The sequence below is a fragment of the Capra hircus genome, chromosome 9, assembly GCF_001704415.2.
Source record: "Capra hircus breed San Clemente chromosome 9, ASM170441v1, whole genome shotgun sequence".
Lineage (NCBI taxonomy): Eukaryota > Metazoa > Chordata > Mammalia > Artiodactyla > Bovidae > Capra > Capra hircus.
The window spans coordinates 9,227,562-9,240,353 of record NC_030816.1 but is presented as its reverse complement, the minus strand read 5'-3'; the positions used below and the strand labels follow the sequence as shown (position 1 = coordinate 9,240,353).

At 40.9% G+C, this 12,792-nt stretch overlaps 1 pseudogene; it reads left to right on the top strand.

Annotated features, from left to right (window-relative positions):
• Positions 8,766-9,327, top strand: LOC102174660 (annotated as a pseudogene).

Sequence of the window (12,792 nt, the reverse complement as noted above, 5' to 3'; positions counted from 1 at the left end):
TTTGGAGCCCAAGAAAATAAAGTCTGTCACCGTTTCCATTTTTATTTATTTATTTTTATTATTATTATTAATTTTATTTTTTTACTTTATAATACTGTATTGATTTTGCCATACATTGACATGAATCCACCACAGGTGTACATGAGTTCCCAACCCCGAACCCCCCTCCCACCACCCTCTCCATATCATCTCTCTGGGTCATCCCAGTGCACCAGCCCCAAGCATCCTGTATCCTGTATTGAACCTAGACTAGCGATTTGTTTCTTACATGATAGCATACACGTTTCAACGCCATTCTCCCAAATCATCCCACTCTCTCCCTCTCCCACAGAGTCCAAAAGTCTGTTCTTTACATCTGTGTCTCTTTTGCTGTCTCGCATATAGGGTTATCTTTACCATCTTTCTAAATTCCATATATATGTGTTAGTATACTGTATTGGTGTTTTTCTTTCTGGCTTACTTCACTCTGTATAATCAGCTCCAGTTTCATCCACCTCATCAGAACTGATTCAAATGTATTCTTTTTAATGGCTGAGTAATACTTCATTGTGTATATGTACCACAGCTTTTTTATCCATTCATCTGCTGATGGACATCTTATCTTCAACAAAGGAGGCAAGAATATACAATGGATTAAAGGCAATCTCTTTAACAAGTGGTGCTGGGAAAACTGGTCAACCACTTGTAAAAGAATGAAACTAGAACACTTTCTAACACCATTCACAAAAATAAACTCAAAATGGATTAAAGGTCTAAATGTAAGACCAGAAACTATAAAACTCCTAGAGGAGAACATAGGCAAAACACTCTCCGACATACATCACAGCAGGATCCTCTATGACCCACCTCCCAGAATACTGGAAATAAAAGCAGAAATAAACAAATGGGATCTAATTAAAATTAAAAGCTTCTGCACAACAAAGGAAACTATAAGCAAGGTGAAAAGAGAGCCTTCAGAATGGGAGAAAATAATAGCAAATGAAGCAACTGGCAAAAAACTAATCTCAATATACAAGCAACTCCTGCAGATCAATTCCAGAAAAATAAACGACCCAATCGAAAAATGGGTCAAAGAGCTAAATAGACATTTCTCCAAAGAAGACATACAGATGGCTAACAAACACATGAAAAGATGCTCAACATCACTCATTATTAGAGAAATGCAAATCAAGACCACAATGAGGTACCACGTCACACCAGTCAGAATGGCTGCGACCCAAAAGTCTACAAGCAATAAATGCTGGAGAGGGTGTGGAGAAAAGGGAACCTTCTTACACTGTTGGTGGGAATGCAAACTAGTACAGCCACTATGGAGAACAGTGTGGAGATTCCTTAAAAAACTACAAATAGAACTGCCTTATGACCCAGCAATCCCACTACTGGGCATACACACTGAGGAAACCAGAATTGAAAGAGACACGTGTACCCCACTGTTCATCGCAGCACTGTTTCCATTTTCAAACCATCAATTTGCCATGAAGTAATGGGATCGGATGCCATGATCTTAGTTTTTCAAATGTTGAGTTCTAGGCTGGCTTTTTCACTCTCTTCTTTCACTTTCATCAAGAGGCTTTTTAGTTCCTCTTTACTTTCTGCCATAAGGGTGGTATCATCTGCATATCTGAGGTTATTGATATTTCTCTTGGCAATCTTGATTCCAGCTTGTGCTTCATCCAGCCTGGCATTTCACATGATTGTATTCTGCATATAAGTTAAATAAGCAGGGTGACAATATATAGCCTTGACACTCCTTTCTCAATTTCGAACCAGTCTATTTTTCCATGTCTGTTTCTAACTGTTGCTTCTTGACTTGCATACAGGTTTCTCAGGAGGTAGGTAAGGTGGTCTTGTATTTCCATCTCTAAGAATTTTCCACAGTTTGTTGTGATCCACACAGTCAAAGGCTTTAGTGTAGGCAATGAAGCAGATGATTTCCTGGAATTCCCTTGCCTTTACTACGGCCCAACAGATGTTGGCAAGTTGTTCTCTTGTTTCTCTGCCTTTTCTAAATCCAGCTTGTATATCTGGAAGTTCTTGGTTCACATACTGTTGAAGCCTAGCTTGAAGGATTTTGAGCCCTGTGAGCATGTGAAATGAGCGCAGTTGTGTGGTAATTTGAACATTCTTTGGCATTGTCCTTCTTTGGGATCAGAACGAAAACTGACCTTTTCCAGTCCTGTGGCCGCTGCTGAGTTTTCCAAATTTGCTCGCATACTGAGTGCAGCAATTTCACAGCATCACCTTTTAGGATTTGAAATAGCTCAACTGGGATTCTATCACTTTGACTAGCTTTGTTTGCAGTGATGCTTCCTAAGGCCCATTTGACTTCACACTTTAGGATGTCTGGCTCTAAATGAGTGTTCACACCATTGTGGTTATGGGTCAATAAGACCTTTTTTTGTACATATATACATATATATATATAAATATACATATATATATATAGAAGCATATATAAATATATATTTGTATATATAAGTCACTTTGCTGTACAGTACAAACTAACACAACATTGTAAATCAACTATGCTTCAATAAGAAAAATCAAACTAATTTTAAAATGTGAAAAAGAGAAGTGACTGTCAGTCTCAGGAGTGGAAGGGTCAAAATGAGAACAGACCCTCTATGGGCCTCATCTGCTTCCTTGGTAGTGGTGAGTTCTCTACCCTCTGCAGGGGGCTCTGTTAAGATCTAACCCTGTAACCTACTGGGTAAAGTCATGTCATAGCAGGAAGGGGGAGTCTGGGCTCCCTTTTAAAGCTGACCACCGCTCTCTCCCCATTAACACGAAATCTCTTTGATTAACCCTATGATGTCTACCCTTAATCTTTTCTGCTGAGGTAAGCATCTTTTCTAATGCGTTGGCCACTTTTTCCTCTCCTACATAACTCACTTCAGAGTTCATCTCAGCTGGTAAGGTGGTCAAGGTCAAGGTTACTCCCACACTAATACTGGATTATCTGCCCTCACCTCCCAGCCTCCTGGAGTTTGTGCTGTAAGTTTACAAAGACAGAGAGATGATTAGATTCTCTCACTCTCAGGGATGGTGCTCTGTGTCATAAGCGATCAGTAAATATTGAGCCAGTATAACAAATACGATTTCATAGAAAGATGAATGACTCACCAACACAGCAAGAATAAAGTGATCCACAAAGGTGGACCAGAGATCACGGTTCACAACATTCTCTAACAACATCTAGTTATGTGTTGTGGTTGTTATTGATTTCTTTCATTTATTTTATCTTTTTAAAAACCTAGAGCACCCCCCTCACTGGAATATAGGTTTCAACATCAACTTCATAGAAAATGTGTACCTATAGTACACATTGCTTGTGTTTCTAGTTATTCTTTAGTAACAAAACCCTAACATTTCTATAGTAGTTTCTGATTATTCTGTTTTTGTAGAAGAAATTACTGCAGCTGGGTGGATAAAGGGTTAAAAAAAAAAGAGGGTTGATTTGTATCTGTGTATATTATGGCTCCTCTGTAAAGGAAATTATTCCTCTTGCAGTAATATAAACCCTTAGCAGAAAATGAAGGGGAAATGAAGCCAATTTTCAGGAAAAGGTTCAGCAGATTTAGTGCTTGAATTGAGATAAAGTATCATTTAAAAAACACAACTGCCTCAAACACTTAATGAGATCAAAGTACATAGGAAAAAATACTGAATTATTATTTGCCCTAATTTGAAAAGATGAAAAATCAATCAAAGGTTAAAGCTAATGCTTCAAAACACACAAAATAACATTTATTTCTGGGTTTCCCCTTATTTATAGTGATTATTTGTTGGATAATTCTTCTTGTCCTTTAGAGAAAAAGCCCTTGAGGTCAGAAACTGTGTATTCTTTATTGTTTTCCTTGCAAAAAGAACAGTCCCTGGCACCTAGGACTTAATAAGTGGAGAATTTTTTCAACATCACATTTCCATCAGAGTGTACAGACCCCAAACTAAAGCTTTACTGGGATAATTTTGATGGATTTTCTTCACATTAAAACACACATTGGATTCCCTGGTCCTTCAGTAGCTAAGACTCTGTGCTTTCAATGCCCAGGTTCGATCCCTGGTCAGGGAACTAGATCCCATATGCCACAACTAAGAGTTTGAATGTTGCAGCAAAAATCAAAGATCCCACTGCAAATAAGACCTGGCACAGATGGGTAGGTAGGTAAACAAATAAACTTTAAAAACCCACAGACATAAGTGTGGTAAGTCATTCTTCTCTCTATATATAATGAATCCATTATTTCAAGTTTTTATAGATCCTGTGTTTCTCTTTGATCTCTAGCATCTCATGAAATCTATCCTCACAAAATTTTATATCAATGTTTTATACCTTACTGTTAGTCATTTGTTTTACCTTCTGAGACTCGGTGAGAAGAGACAGCATTTTCATTTTTAACCTTGTTGCAGACGATAAAACCAAAGCTCCTTTTCCTAACAAAAGCAAACAAGAGTAGTAAGTAAACCTGGAGTGATTTTCATATCATGCAGGTAACTGCTTCCTGTGTTTTTGCAAAAGGCTGTGTTTAGACCTTGGAACATCTATGCGCACAGTCAAGGGTAAGTAAGTTGCGTGAAGACAGGCTCGAAAAGTTAACTGATGGACAAGTGAAAAAAAAATTGGATATAGAGTTACAACTTTGAACGGAACCTATCATTTACATTTATTATAAACTATATTGTAATATCCATCCACACTGTATCCATCAGAAACGCTGGGCTAGTTGAAGCACAAGCTGTAATCAAGATTGCCAGGAGAAATATCAATAACCTCAGATATGCAGATGACACCACCCTAATGGCAGAAAGTGAAGAAGAACTAAAGAGCCTCTTGATGAAAGTGAAAGAGGAGAGTGAAAAAGTTGGCTTAAAGCTCAACATTCAGAAAAACAAAGATCATGGCATCCGGTCCCATCAGTTCAGTTCAGTCTCTGAGTCATGTCTGACTCTTTGCGACCCCATGAAGTGCGGCTTGCCAGGCCTCCCTGTCCATCACCAACTCCCAGAATCCACCCAAACCCATGTCCATTGTGTCGGTGATGCTATCCAACCATCTTATCCTCTGTCATCCCCTTCTCCTCCTGCCCTCAATCTTTCCCAGCATCAGGGTCTTTTCAGATGAGTCAGCTCTTTGCATCAGGTGGCCAAAGCTTTGGAGTTTCAGCTCCAACATCAGTCCCTCCAATGAACACCCAGGACTGATCTCCTTTAGGATGGACTGGTTGGATCTCCTTGCAGTCCAAGGGACTCTCAAGAGTCTTCTCCAACACCACAGTTCAAAAGCATCAATTCTTCAGCGCTCAGCTTTCTTTATAGTCCAACTCTCACACCCATACATGACTACTGGAAAAACCATAGATGGACCTTTGTTGACAAAGTAACGTCTCTGCTTTTTAATACACTGTCTAGGTTGGTCATGGCTTTCCTTCCAAGGAGTAAGCGTCTTTTAATTTCATGGCTGCAATCACCATCTGCAGTGATTTTGGAGCCCCCAAAATAAAGTCTGACACTGTTTCCCCATCTATTTCCCATGAAGTGATGGGACCAGATGCCATGATCTTTGTTTTCTGAATGTTGAGCTTTAAGCCAACTTTTTCACTCTCCTCTTTCACTTTCATCAAGAGGCTCTTTAGTTCTTCTTCACTTTCTGCCATAAGGGTGGTGTCATCTGCATATCTGACGTTATTGATATTTCTCCTGGCAGTCGTGATTCCAGCTTGTGCTTCCTCCAGCCCAGCATTTCTCATGATGGAGTCTGCATATAAGTTAAATAAGCAGGGTGACAATATACAGCCTTGAAATACTCCTTTTCCTATTTGGAACCAGTCTGTTTTTCCATGCCCAGTTCTAACTGTTGCCTCCTGACCTGCATACACGTTTCTTAAGATGAACGTGAAATAGGAGAATGAAAAAGTTGCCTTAAAGCTCAACATTCAGAAAACAAAGATCATGGGATCCAGTCCTACCACTTCATGGCAAATAAATGGAGAAACAGTGGAAACAGTAGCAGACTTTATTTTTGGGGGCTCCAAAATCACTGCAGATCGTGACTGCAGTCATGAAATAAAAGATGCTTACTCCTTGGAAAAAAAATTATGACCAACCTAGACACAATGTTAAAAAGCAGAGACATTGCTTTGCCAACAAAGGTCTGTTTAGTCAAGGCTATGGTTTTTCCATTAGTCATGTATGGATGTGAGAGTTGAACTATAAAGAACGCTTAGCACTGAAGAATTGACGCTTTTTAACTGTGGTGTTGGAGAAGACTCTTGAGAGTCCCTTGGACTGCAAGGAGATCCAACCAGTCCATCCTAAAAGAAATCAGTCCTGAATGTTCATTGGAAGGACTGATGTTGAAGCTGAAACTCCAATACTTTGGCCATCTGATGCAAAGAGCTGAGTCATTTGAAAAGACCCTGATGCTGGGAAAGATTGAAGGGGATGACAGAGGATGCGATGGTTGGATGGCATCACCGACTCAATGGAGATGAGTTTGAGTAAACTCTGGGAGTTGGTGATGGACAGGGAAGCCTGATGTGCTGCAGAGCATGGGGTTGCAGAGTCAGACACTACTGAGCGACTGAACTGAACTGATTATCCATCTTAATATTCACAAGTGTCTTAATCCAACCAATGGGCCCTTATTATTTTAAGAGGAACACATCTGAGTTTACAGTTATGTGAGTTTTGACTGACCACACATACAATAAATTAAAAAATCAGGGGAGACTTCCCTGGTGGCCATTAAGACTCTGTACTTCCATTGCAAATTCTAATTCCTGGTCAGAAAACTAAATTCCCACAGGCTATTGGCGTGGCCAAACAATACATAAAATTTTAAGAAAAGTTTAGTGTTTCAGCTTCAGCTTTGGATGTTTCACTTCAAAGCTCATGGTTTTAATTATTAACAATCTCCCATTAAGAAACTTTGATGTTAATTAAAAATCTGTCCTAAGAGTCAATTCTTACAACAGGCTGTAATTCATAGCACTTTTCTGAAATGACTCTTTCGTACAGAAATGTGCGCTGACAGCCATGCCTCAGCTCAAGAAGCTATGCTTGAATCATTAGTTACTCTCTCATGTCCAACTCTTTGCAACCCCACGAACTGTAATCCACCAGACTCCTCTGTCCACGGGGTTTACTAGGCAAGAACACTAGAGTGGGTAACTGTTCCCTTCTCCTGGGGATCTTCCCAACCCAGGGATCGAAACCCAGTCTCCTGCACTGCAGGCAGATTCCTTACCATCTGAACCACCAGGGAAGCCCACACTTGAATTAGACACTTACTCAACCTGGCTGCTGGAGAAGGCACTGGCACCCCACTCCAGTACTCTTGCCTGGAAAATCCCATGGATGGAGGAGCCTGGTAGGCTGCAGCCCATGGGGTCGCTAAGAGTCGGACACGACTGAGCGACTTCACTTTCACTTTTCACTTCCACGCTTTGGAGAAGGCAATGGCAACCCACTGCAGTGTTCTTGCCTGGAGAATCCCAGGGACGGGGGAGCCTGGCGGGCTGCCATCTACGGGGTCGCAGAGAGTCGGACACGACTGAAGCGACTTAGCAGCAGGGGCCGCAACCTGGCTGCTCACAGACCAGTGCTCTCTGGATCCTGCCCAAAGTACCTTCTTTGTCAGAGTTTTGCCTGTTTTGTATGATCTGCCTTCCTCAGTAAGAGATCCTCTCTCTCAACCAACTTGTCTCTGGGAAAAAAGTGATCTTGTCTCACAGAAGCAAGAGAAAAATCCAGGGTTTTGACAATAATACCAGGGTTAAGAGTCATAGGAAATACGGTCCATGTTAGGATAACCCTTCTCTAGGAGTTAGGATCCAATGTTTTACCATATTCTATAACACTTTTCTTTCAAATTAGATCTGTCTGAAGAAAGGAAGATTTATCTCTTAGGAAGAAAGATGCTAACAGGTTGTTAAATTAGAAAACCAAACCTATTTAATTTGAAGCCTGAAGACTGGGTTTAGATATTCAGACCTAGAGCAAATCACTTACACTCTCTAGGTCTTGGCTTCCTTTTCTGCAATGAAGAAGCAATAAAGTCTCCTTCTCAATGTGGCTCAAGGCTGGAATGAAATAATATACCTGAAGGTGTTTTTTTAAACTTTAAAGAGCTAAGCCAATACATTACCACTGCAGATAAAAAGCTTTATTATATTATTATTATTCCCAGTGATACTTTACAAATGCATTCCAACATGTTCCGTTCTAGGAAAGTAACAGATATTGTGAATTCTTGACAATTGTTTCTTAATCTGTTCAAACTTGAGCAGGATGTGGGTGTGTTCTAGAGAACACTTTATTTTTCCACAATTTTCACATTTGGAAAAACTGCAAAAGAGTTATGGAAAACTGGAGGGGCTCACATGCTGAGTTTTAAACTAAACTGTCTGACAAAAAATGAAATAAATGTAAACCAGTTGTCAGGTTGCACTGTTCAAACAGAAATTAATATATTCCTTCTTAAAAGCGAGAGTCAACAGTGACTCATGAAGACAACAGCTCTATTTATTTACCTCAATCTTACTTGTTAGTTGAAACATTTTCTTAATAGTTCATAAGCAGTAATTATTTGCAGTGTGTTATGCAGTTGGTTTATTTAATGGTTTATACTGGACTCCCGGTCCTGCCACCCGGAGCTGGTGCGGGTGTGAGGGGCTGCGTCTCACCGCTGCCCACCGGCCAGGCATGGTGCTGGGCGCCGGGCCCGCCTTGCCTGTCTTGGGGTACCCAGGAAAAAGGAGGCAGTGATGCTGATTCTGGCAGGCAAGCTGAAGCGGGATGACGGTCTCAAAGAGTCCCAGGCGTCAGCCACAGCCTCTGACTGCACTCGGTAGGTGTTCGTGAGGGACCGGCTGCTAGTGAAAGAGGTTGTAGAACTTGAAGCTAATTTCCCTTGAACGTGTAAAGTGCATGTTCCTAATCCAAACAAGCTTCACTGTTTTCAGCCAACTGTCTCCCCAGGTGAGGGTTACTTACCAGGGTGGAAAACTTCAGTTTGAAACTGAAGCTCCTGATGCATGCAACATGGTGCCTCCCAAAGTGGAAATGCTTGCCCAGGACCTGGAACCCCAACATCACAGAGACGGGCGAGGATATGTCTCAGTTGACTGAAAGAACATTCGATTGATAGCACCGGGTGGGCCCCCCATGAGGACACTGAAGGCTGTTGTTTAGGGATTAAACTCTTTGTTTACTGATCTGTGGAATTTTGATGATCCGCTGACTAGCCAAGCTGTAGGACATCATCTGCGGATCACGGCGGACTTCCGGCATCAAGCGGAAGACTACATTGAGCGCTGCACCAGATGATAGAGGAGAGGACTGCAGGGCCCTGGGCTGTGCCGGAGAAGATTGTCTCCACCTGAAATCAGAGGGAGCCTCTCCCCAGTCCTCGGCTCCCCTCAGTCCCGCTGGGTCGTCCGAGTCCCGTGATCACGTTGTCCTGAGGAAGAACCTCTTCACGACCGCCCACTGTAGCCAGAGAGTTCCACATAAATGCAGCCAGAGCGTGTGTCTGGGGTTTTACCGTTTACTTTAATGTGTTTACTTTCTTTGAAACCAGACTGCATAGGCTGTTGATGGTAATGAACTCAGTGTCTAGGCTAGAGCCGCTTCTCCCCTCCCCCAGTCAGTCCCGCACAGGTGACGCTCCTGACGTGCTCCGTGTAGCTCGCAGATAGGCCAGCAGAAACCCGCTGCAAAGTGTGATTGGTTCGAAGCCTCTTAGCTCCGCCCATGCATGTCGGCCCCGCCAAGGTTTCCTGAAGCTTCCCAAAATGCAGTCAGTCATTCACTGCAGATCTCTTACTGAAATGTGCATTTTATTTACGTGAAGTATATTTGGGAACAAATTTGTAATTTGTACAATTTAATGCTTTTTTTCTATTCTCATTTAGTTTGTAGTTTCATTGTATAGAGCAGACAGAAAGATGTTGGGTCAAGCAACTATTGAGAAATACGAAGTATGAAAGGCAAAAAAAAAAAAAAAAAAAAGCTTAAACTGAGTAGAGATATATGTACAAATTTATCTTATATTGCAAATACCCCCTGAAACTTTTATGTTAAATATTCATTTCCCACCCACAGCATTTTCTTTTTTCTTAGAGTCCATGATTTCCTGACACTTTTCAGTTATATTAAAACTCAATCTCAGACTTTCCTGGTAGTCCAGCGGTAAAGAATCCACATGTCAATGAAGGGGATGTGGGTTCCATCCCTAGTCTGGGAAGATTCCCCATGCAGAGGGGCAACTAAACCTGTGTGTTACAGTTACTGAGCCTGCACTTTGGAGCGCTACAGCCGCAACTACGGAAGCCGGCATGCCTAGAGCCGGTGCTCCACAACAAAAGAAGCCACCACAATGAGAAGCCTGCACTGCGATAAAGAGTAGCCCTCCCCTTGCCACAACTAGAGAAAGCCCACATGCAGCAAGGATAAAAACTTAAAAAAAAAACCCCTCAAACTCGGGTTGGGGAGGGATGGATTGGGAGTTTGGGATTAGCTGATGCAAATTATTGTGCATAGAATAAACAACAAGGTCTTAAGGTATTGCAAAGGGTGTATGTAGTATATATAATATAGTAAGTATATAGTGTATATATCATAGTATATAAAGTATATAGTATAGTAAGGTATATGTAGTATATACATTCACTATCCTGTGATACTTTGTTATATCACAATATTGTTAGTCAACTATACTCCAATATAAAATAAAAAGTTGAAAGAAGTCACAAGTTATAAGGTTTAACTAAGGAGTGAGAGAACAAGGAAACTACTATTTATGATAAGCATCTTTTAAAATGGTAGGCAGTGTGCTACATATTTTACAAGTTATTTCATTTAATACTGAGGACTGTGAATTAGGTGTTATTATTTCCAATTTAAAGATTAGATTTATTAAAACAATGAGATATCAATATACCTATCAGAGTGACCAAAGTCTGAGGCACTTTTAATGCCAAGTGCTGACAAGGATGTGGGGCAACAGGGACTCTCAAGTGGTACAGCCACTCTGTGGATGTCCCAGGTGATGCTAGTAGTAAAGAACCCACCTGCCAATGCAGGAGACGTGAGAGACGTGGGTCTGATCCCTGGTTGGGAAGACCCCCTGGAGGAGAGTATGGCAACCCACTCCAGTATTCTTGCCTGGAGAATCCCATGGACAGAGGAGCCTGATGGTCTACAGTCCAGAGGGTTGCAAAGAGTTGGACACAACTGAAGTGACTAAACCACCACCACCACAGCCACTTGGGAAGGCAGTTTGGCAGTTTCTTATAAACCTACTCCTACCGTATATCATCCAGCAATCGTGTTCCTTGGTATTTATCCAAATGAATTAAAAATTTATATCCACACAAAAACCCTGCACTGTATGTGTTTAATAGTTTTATTCATAATAGCCCAAACTGGGAAACAACCAAGATGGCCTTCAGTAAGAGACAGGATGAATAAACTGTGGTACATCCAGACAGTGGAATGTTATTTGGCACTTAAAAAAAAAAGGGTTATCAAGCCATGAAAAAAACATGGAAAAATCATAAATACATATTAATAAGCAAAAGAAGACAATCTGAAAAGGCTACATGTTGAACAATTCAACAATATGGCATTCTGGAAAAGGGAAAACTATGGAGTCAGTAAAAAGATCAATTGTTGCCAAGGACTAGGCAAGGAGGGATAAATGAATGGAGCACAGAGGATTCTTAGGGCAGTAGAATTATTCTGTATACTGTAATGTTAGATACATGTCATTACACATCTTTCCAAACCTATAGAATGTACTACACCAAGAGTGAACCCTAGTGTTAACTATGGATTTGGGGTGATAATGATGTATCAATGTAGGCTCATCAATTATAATAAATGTACCACTCTGGTGGGGGATGTTGATAGTGGTAATGATGTATCAGTGTAGGCTCATCAGTTATAACAAATGTATCATTCTGGTGGGGGATGTTGATAGTGATAATGATGTTATCAATGTCAGCTCAATGATTATAACAAGTGTACCACTCTGGTGGGGAATGTTGATAGTGAGGGAAGCTGTGCATGTGTGGGAACAGAGGGTATCATGTACTTTCCACTCAGCTTTGCTGTGAGTCTAAAACTGCTCTAAAAAAATAAATTCTATTTTTAAAAGAGTGTGTGCATGTTCAATCACTCAGTAACGTTCAACTCTTTGCGACCCCATGCTGTAGCTCTCCAGGCTCCTCTGTCCCTGGGATTATTGTAGCATGAATATTGCCAAATGGAGTGGGTTTCCATTTCCTTCTCCAGGAGATCTTTCTGACCCAGGGATCAAACCTGAGTCTCCTGCGGCTCCTGTATTAGCGGGCAGATTCTTTACTGCTGAGCCAGCACCCCCCCCCCCCAAAAAGAGCACACACTTCCCCCCAAATATGAGGCTCTACAAGTTTGAAAATTCACCAAGTCAGAACCCTTCTGTAATACCTAACTTTGGTTATTAACAAGCCATTCTTCTGCTTCCTAGAGTTGGCAGGCTATCTAGATTTCCCTTAAGCATGCTACTGGATTAGATGGTTCATTTTGAATTTTCATGTGATTATTTTTTTTACTGCAGGGCATTCAAATGGATGATTATTGCCATAGTCTTGAAACAGAAAGTCAAAATTACTTTTCTTAAAAGTAAATAAATACCAAAACCCAAAACAAAACAAAAATATCCTGTGATAAACCACAAGGAGAAGAATATTAAAAAGAATGTATATACACACACACATAACTGAATCACTTTGCTGTACAGCAGACATT